The sequence below is a fragment of the Melospiza melodia genome, unplaced genomic scaffold, assembly GCF_035770615.1.
Source record: "Melospiza melodia melodia isolate bMelMel2 unplaced genomic scaffold, bMelMel2.pri scaffold_47, whole genome shotgun sequence".
NCBI classification, from domain to species: domain Eukaryota; kingdom Metazoa; phylum Chordata; class Aves; order Passeriformes; family Passerellidae; genus Melospiza; species Melospiza melodia.
Window position 1 is genome coordinate 4,370,001 of NW_026948793.1, and position 8,323 is coordinate 4,378,323.

Here is an 8,323-nt window from a genome sequence, read left to right on the forward strand (position 1 = left end):
TCAGGGTGTTAAGGGCTGCTCACACCATGATTACAGGGAGACAACCTCCACAGTAACCTTGGGAGAACTTTCTTGCACCCAGGGATTTTTAATGCCAACCTTGCTGCAGTAACCACATCTTTAAGCACCATCCATCAGCCTTCAACTCAAACACTTGTTTGGCTGAAAAGGGTTTTAGAGCCACTCTTTTGTCACAGTGCTGAGAGGTCTTCTCTGAGGTCCCCTCAGCAAATAGAATGAAAACGTTTTTAAAATGATGCCAGAATCCAATCCCTCCTCCTGTGATTCAATCCACAGCTAGCAGAGAACAAAGCCTCACAAGGAAGGGGCTCTCCACTAAGTAACCCTTGATAAGAGATGTGAAAGCACCATTCCATTTGGACACTGGGCTGGACAGCGCTCACAACTGGCCCTTTTCCCTGAGCCAGGGCTCTCCTGTGGCACTGGGATTTATGTTCTCCCAGCTGATCAGTGGGTGCTGAGTGCTCTGAACGCTGCTATTCAAACAGAGGCACCCTGTGGGGGAGGCTGGGCTGGGCTCTCTCCTCACACCACCTGCCAAATCCACTTGGCTTCTCCTGCAGCTCCTGCAGCAAGGGGGAAGGAGGGGCAGGCGAGCCCCTGGGACAGGCAGGGATGTGGGGACAGGCAGGGCCTGGCTGGCAGTGCCAGAGCAGACCCTGTGACTGCCACCCACCCTCCATGGCAGCCAAGGTGACGATGATGATGGTGGTGGCACACCAGGGGGCCCAGCCTCATGCCCAGAGCTGAGCCTGCTGAACACACACCAAACCTCATCCCTCCCGGGCAGGGGAGCCACAAGGACAGGAGGGGTGTCTGTCACACACAGGGCACAGCGTGGCCCTCCCATGAGGTGCCTGGGCCCCCTGGGAAGTCTGGAAGTGATGGAATTGAAGGTGGAAGCCAGCGAGGAGCCTGGGGAGGAGGGATCTCAGGGAAGGAGGGATGACAGGAGGGCTCCAGGGGGAAATACAGGGCCTCTGATGGGGGCACTGCTGCAGCATCTGCTGATGTACCTGCTGCTGCTGCTGCTGCTGCTGCTGCAGGAGGGAAATGCTTCCTGTGGCAAAGAGCTCCTCCAACAAGTGCTGCATTCTCCACCTCCCTGCTGGGAGGGCTGCTCTGCCTTGCAGTGCAACAGCAGCAAACACACCAGGAAAAAATAACCACAGGGCAGGAAAAAGAAGGGGTGTCCTTTTGTAGAGTGGGCACAACCTGTTTTCACTTTGCCAGCAAAGCCTTCTCCCCAGCTTCAAGGCAGGCACTGCAGTGAGTTACCACAGCCCTGGGTGCAGCAGGAGCCATGTGCTCAGGATTTAATACAAGGCACTTGATTTATTTTTTCTTCTGATACTGGGTTTGAAGTCTGTGAACTGCAGCAGTTTAGAGAGTTTAATCCCACAAAGGTCCAAGCAGAAGAAACAGAGAGACCAAACATATCCAGCCACACTGATATTTCATCTCTCAAATGGCACACCAGGCTGCAGAGACACTGCAGTGACCTTTGTCTCACCATGTCCCCAAGTCAACATCCATGAGAAGCTTACTTACAAATGCCAGTCTTAATCCCTTTCCAACTCCCTACAATATTTATCCCCAAGCCAATGCTACAATCCATTCAATAATTGTCATTCCTCAGGTCTATTTGTTACTCCAGAAAGCCCATCTGGGATGCTGAAGGCTTGGCTACGTTCAGAGAAGATCAATACAGGATGTAGGCAGAGAAGAACAAGGCAGCTGACCAGGAGAATTGAGAACCTGACAAAAGGAACTGAGGATGATATTAATTTTGTGGGATTTTAGGCATTTAATACATTTTGAGAGAGGCTTCTTTACTATGATGGAGGTTAGCACCTCCAGAACATCATCAACCATCGTGTCTCCCACATGTGTCACTCTCAGCCTTTCCTCCTCTCTCAGCGACTCAGGAGAGGGCCACCAAAGAACCTGGCAATGTGGAGGCACAGAAAGGACACAATAGGGAGGGATAATCCATCAGGACCGACACCAGTGTGAGAATCAGGAGGTTTAAAACAGCCCTGGTTAATCTGTTGTTGGAAACAAGGAGTTAAAGGCTAAAAGGGCTCAACTTGAGGAGGGTAAAGGAGCATAAAAGGAAACTATTTTCCAGGGGAGGGCTGGGAAGCTCAAGAAGGGGATTCATGACCAGGCCTCAGCACTCCCTATTCCTGTCCTCAGCTTCTGAGTCTGTAACTCAGCGCTGAAATTGCAAGGATGAGACACGCACAACACAAACTTCCTTCTCCCAGCTCCAGCTCGCAGTGGGACCGTTTCAGGACACGCTGTGCCGCTGTCAGGGTGTGCGGCTGACTGCCTTGGATCCCCTCTGTGCTCGATGGGTGTCAGCTGCCTCCCCTCACCCAGGCCCCAGCCCCGTCCCAGCAGTGGTGCCCCCCAAGCCGGAGCATCCCGGGGCCGAGGGCTCCGCGGGGCTTGGCCAGCACTGCCCGGGCCAGCCTGGAGGTGCTGCTCCCACCCCTGGCTGCCAGACCAGCAGGATGGATGGGCAGAGCTGCCTGCCAGCCCTGCTGCCAAGGCAGAGTGAGAACAATTTTGGATAATAAAAGCTGGAATAAGGAGATGCCTTGGAGAGGGCGCTGGAATAGCGCTTTGCAAAGCTTCAATTTAAAGCCTTGTTTCTACAGCTAACGCAGCCGTAAGGGACATTAGCCTAATTTCTGTCAAGAGAACTTGCCAACACTGCAGTATTTAAGATAGACACTAAAGATGTGTTTTATCTCACAGATAGATCACTGGGAAAGGAAGGAGCTGTGCCACACTTGGTTCACAGGAAAATAAATTGACGTTCTCCCTGGGCCTAATTGGTGGATGCTGTTTTATAACATGCACGAGCAGCCTCCCATTTTATCAGTGTGCAGCTGAGATTGGTGCCAAATCCACTAGAAAGTGGGATTAGATACAGGAACCCACAGGGACGTGCTTCAAATGGGCACCCAAGGACACAGAGCTGGGCATTTTCCAGCCACAGAATATCTGAAACATTGAGCCATGTCCTGAAGGGTCAGGTCCTTCTACTGATGGTGCTCACCAGCTGAGCCATAGTTGGTGGGGGGGCTTTCAGGGCCAAGGGGAGAAAACTGGGGATAGAAGAAAAGAACTGTCTTGGCTTCCTCAGGACCAGCAGCAGGAACTCACCTGGCCTGGTTTTTAGAGATGCTCCATTGTGAGTCAATAGAAAGCAAAGAAAAGAGAGGCTGTACCCTGAAGCTTTAGGAGAAAAGTGTTGCAAGCTCCTGCTCCCATCATACCCCACTCTGAGGAACTAAAACATTCCCAGGAGTGCAAGTGTATTAAGGCTGGCATGACTCCACAAGTCCCACGTGCCAGCCTTGGAGCTGGGTTTGAGACATGTGCAAGATAATGCTGGTGCCATGGCACAAAGGCTTGTCCCAGACTTGCAGCTTCTGCAGTGGAAAGTTGAAAATGCCCTTTTATTTGCAGTTGCTACACTGAAATAACAGCCATGTAACCTTGTCCCAGCCTTGGAACAGAAATCAACTTGCAGAGGAAGCCTGAGAGAGCACGACCCTGAGCTGCAGGCTCGAGGGCAGGAGGGTGGCTCTGCTCTGCCACGGATTCTGCTCTTGCAGGAGAACTAAATCACTACATCAGCCAGAAATGTCCCTCGGGAAGGAAATCCTCTCAAAGATAAATCAATAACTCAGTGTAATTTTAGTATGCAGCCAAGAGAATTTACGTTGCCACGAAGGCTGAGAGCTCTGCCACAGAGACACAGCATCATCAAACAGCCCTGCAGCAGACCCTGCACAGAGCACGGGCTCTGGGTGTTCACTGCCAAGCCACGAGGCTGGGCTCTGCATTTTGGGACCCCACAGACCCAAATCACAGGGACAGCAGCAGGGATGTGGTCCAGCCAAACTCCCTTGGGACAAACCAACCTTTCCCTTTTCTCCTCTGCAGCAGCAAGGCTGCAATCATGGCAGTGCTGGCAAACACTCCAGATCCTGCAGGGTGAGACACACAAAGCTCAGCTAAACCAGGCTCAGGAGCAGAGGGGGAGTGCTCCAGCCACAGCCCCCATCCCTGGCCAGGGGTTCCCACCAGCCAAGTCACCCACAAAACAGCACAACAAGGATGTGCTCCAGCCCCCAGTGATTAATGAGACTGCAATTTATGTAATAACATTAATGCTAAGTACTCTCGGAGCAGTAAGTTCAAGGGAAGTGATGACACTGTAGAGGACAGTTCAACACTGAGCAGTAACTCCAGCAAAAAGGGGGGAGAAAAAAAAAGCCCCTAATTATTCAGTAGCTCTTCTCCCAGATTCTCAGGGTCAGCTTGGAGGAGAAGGTGGCCTGAATTATATTTTCGTTTCCAGAACATCAACAGAATTGCTAAGTGAGTTCCAGCAGCAGTGTCAGAGCCTGCCCATTGTTATGGGTGCCAGCCCTGTCCCCTCCCTGGCTCTGCCGTGTCTCCTGCCAGTGCTGCCACCACCGAGCCCTGCCACCCCGGGGACATAGGACCAGCTCCTGTGGCAGTGCTTGTCCTGGTCCCCAGCACGGACAGACAAACTGCAACAACCAGTTCCTCAGAAGCCAGGTGTAGCCTCCATGTCTGAAGGTGCAGGAGCCTGTCCAGGATAAGCCTGAGGAGCAAACAGCCCGGTCCAGCCAGCAGAGGTTTGTGCACACCCAGCCCTCTGCAGAGTGCCTGTTGGCACAGCCACAGCCCCTGGCAGATGTGGAGCCTGTGCCAGGGCATGCAGAGCTGGGAAGGACTGTGCCCACACACACACAGAGCTCTTCCCCTGTACACTCACCTGGAGCCACGGAAGCATTTTGGAGCACCCGTGCTGGCCACAGTCCTGTCACTCCTCACAGGTTCCTCTGGTGCCAACAAGCTCTCACACAGATTGTGCCATCAGTGCTGATGTGCTCCAAGAGCCTCAGTCTGCAAATCCAGCTTTACAGCAGTTACCAATGCACACTGGGCTTCTGCATTGCTTCATTGAGACTTGAACCTTTACAGGGGCCTGGAGTGCCAGGACACAGGGAATGGCTTCCACTGCCAGAGGGCAGGGATGGATGGGATATTGGGAATCAGGAATTGTTCCCTGGGAGGGTGGCCAGGCCCTGGCACAGGGTGCCCAGAGCAACTGGGGCTGCCCCTGGATCCCTGGCAGTGCCCAGGGCCAGGCTGGACACTGGGGCTTGGAGCAGCCTGGGATGGTGGAAGGTGTCCCTGCCATGGCAGGGGATTGGAATTGGATGAGTTCAAGGCTCCCTTCCAACCCAAACCATTCTGGGATCCAATGACTCTGCACCTCTGAAATGCTGAGATCTGCCTGCAGAGCTGCCCCAAGGGCCAAGGTCAGTGCTGGAAGCTAAAGGTGCATTATGACCACCCCACACAAAGCCAGGACAATGACTTGTTTTGCTCCTACAACACAGAACATGAAGCTGCCTGAAAAGCCAGGGCAGAAGAACTCTGCAAAGATTACACAAAAGAGGAGACCCCACAAGCCTCATGTGACCCCTGTGTCTGATTGAAAACCAAACTGAATTAAATAAGAAGTCACAAGTTTGGTGTCTCAGGATTGCACTCAGAGCTCTCCTGGTGCCTTCCATGCTCAGCAGCCGCATCCAGCAACAGGGAACATGCAGAAGGCAACTCAGTGATGATTAGGAAGACACATATGAAGTTATCCACCACAGAACAACCTGTGTGCACCTACATGTCCTGCAGTACAATCAGAAATCAATAACAAGATGCAGAAACCCTCAACCACTCAGTAAAATATGAAGAACAATTGTAATATTGATTTTAAAGCACCACTGTAAAGACAGTTGAGAAGAAGCCTGAGAAAGCAAAGCAAAATGCCTGAATTGAAACTTTTTTTTTTCCCTCAGAAAGACATTAATAATGGATTTTAAATGCAAGAAGAAAAACTGAAACCCACACCAGACTGTCCTGGTAATAACAGCTTTCTGCAAAGCACAGCTATTAATGTAACAGGGATATCCATCAATCAAGCACACAGAAAGTACTTTGAGAGCTAAAAAATGAGCATGCAAACATCTGCATTTGGCAACTTAAATTTTGCCTTTAAGCATAAGGAACATAATAAATTATCAGGAGGTTGGGCTTGAACTTGTTTTCCTCCATCCTGGACCTAAATGCTGAGGATAAGGATGAGGGTACACAAACATGCTGCTGCTGAGATTTGTCATGACAAAAAGTGGGCAAAAGGAGCACAATTTCATTTGTGTTTTCATTTGAGAACACTGGTGCAAGAGGACACCAAGCAGGGGTGTAGCATCTCCCTGTGTGCAGTTCAGGGAGCTCCTGTGAACCCTTTTCCACCTCTAGCATCCTCAGCACATCCAAGACTGCTGGGGTGGCCCCACAGTGGAGTGACAAATGTGCCAGTGTGCTCCAACATGCCCATGGCTCCCCCCTCACCCAGCTGCTTCCCTGCTCCCCGTGGAGCTGTGGTGATTTTGGCAACTCCTCAGTCCCTCAGTGTTCTCTTCAACCACCACATCACACCTGGGGTCCATCCACGCAGCCAAGCACTGCCTGGGGTGTCCCAGCAATCCCAGAAAAGCTGGATTGGCACCAGGGGAATGGCTGCAGAAAGCAGCTGGGGTGTCCCCACGCCTCCAGTGTCTCCCCCCTTGTAAAATACAGCAGGTCAGAGCAAGTGCTGGAGATAATGAACACAATTTATGGATTCCAGCACAGGAGGCTGCAGGCATGGCTGCAACTAAGTCTTAATAAATTCTGAAGAATGACACCATAAAATGGCATTTTGGAAGGCTGTATTTATTGTCTCCCCATGCTTCCGTCTCCAAGGTGCCACGTTACACTTAATAACAGTTTTCTCCCCAGCTGCCAGTGCTGCAAACCCTGACAGGCTAATGGCCGGGCCAGCCCTCCCCAAACACACACATCTCACCCAGTACACAGCTTCCATGGCAGGAACAGGCAAAAAGGATTAAACCAGTGCTGCCCAGCTGCTGCCCAGCCTGTCCCCTCCGTGCTGGCTCTGCAGGGCTCCCTGCCACGCAGCAGGACAGGAGTTCTGTCCCTGGAAGTGATGCAGAGGAGGAGCAGCTGCTGTAGGGTGGTACCTGCATGCCCAGTGTCCTGCTGGGACAGGAGCATCCCTGCCCTGCCCTGCTGGGAACACCAAGGCCCTGCCAGCAGAGCAGCCCCACCTGAAACTGCTGCCGGCTGTCACAGCAAGCTCTGGGCAAGGCACCAGCACAGCCCTGGGGGGAACCATGGGGAACCAGGGATCCTTATGGAGAACCAGAGATCCTCATGGAAGACCATGGAGAGCCAGAGATCCTCGTGGAAAACCATGGAGAACCAGAGATCCTCAAGGAAGACCATGGAGAACGAGAGATCCTCAAGGAGAACCATAGAGAACCAGAGATCCTCAAGGAGAACCATAGAAAACCAGAGGACCCCTGGTTCCTGGTGCCAGAAGGGCAGGAAACCTCCCCATTCAGCATTCCCACCTCCCCTACCACTGCAGTGTGCACTTCCATGGTTCCATATTTAGCTTTTGGGCCACGCATACAGTTTTTCTGGAGCATAATCTCCACTGAGTTTCTTGCTCTCCCTGCTGGTGTAGAGTTCTAAGCCTGCAAGAAAATCACTTTGAGCTTCAGGCAGTACCGTAGGTGTGGATGAAGACTTGACAAGTATAAAGATGCTGCTGTTCCATCCCTGCCTGTATCACCTGCACTGCAGAAGGCACAAAAAAAAATCATGTGAACCATCTTTAGTTCTCTTCAGAATACAAAAAGGTAACAAAAACCCCCAAACTCACATATATCAGTTTATCAAGTACAGCAAGCCATACAAACAGGAGTGCAGGTGTGTTTGGCACTCACAGTGGATGGAGATGAGTGTGAACATCTCCTCACCCAGTGTCCCCCCTCTGGCCTCCATGTCCCTCCCCTCTTTCCAGCTGACAGCCACCAGCTCTCCTCAGCAGCCTGGCTCTGCTCCTCCTCCAGGACAAGTCCTTTCCCCTTCAGAAAGCAAACCAAAGGTTTAGAGAGCATCTGAAGAGATCAGTGTGTGGAAGGATGATGAAACAAGAGTCAAGTGAAAGCCCCTTGGCTTCTCTTCCAGCAAAGGCTCTGCCCTCATGGACCCCCTTCCCTGCAGCCTCTGGCTCCCGGCTCCAGCCCTCTGGACCCGCAGCTCCCCAGCAGCTCAGACATTTCCTGCTGCCTCTTTTCAGAGGAGCCCTTTCTGTGCTTGCCCTGCTCAGACTGCA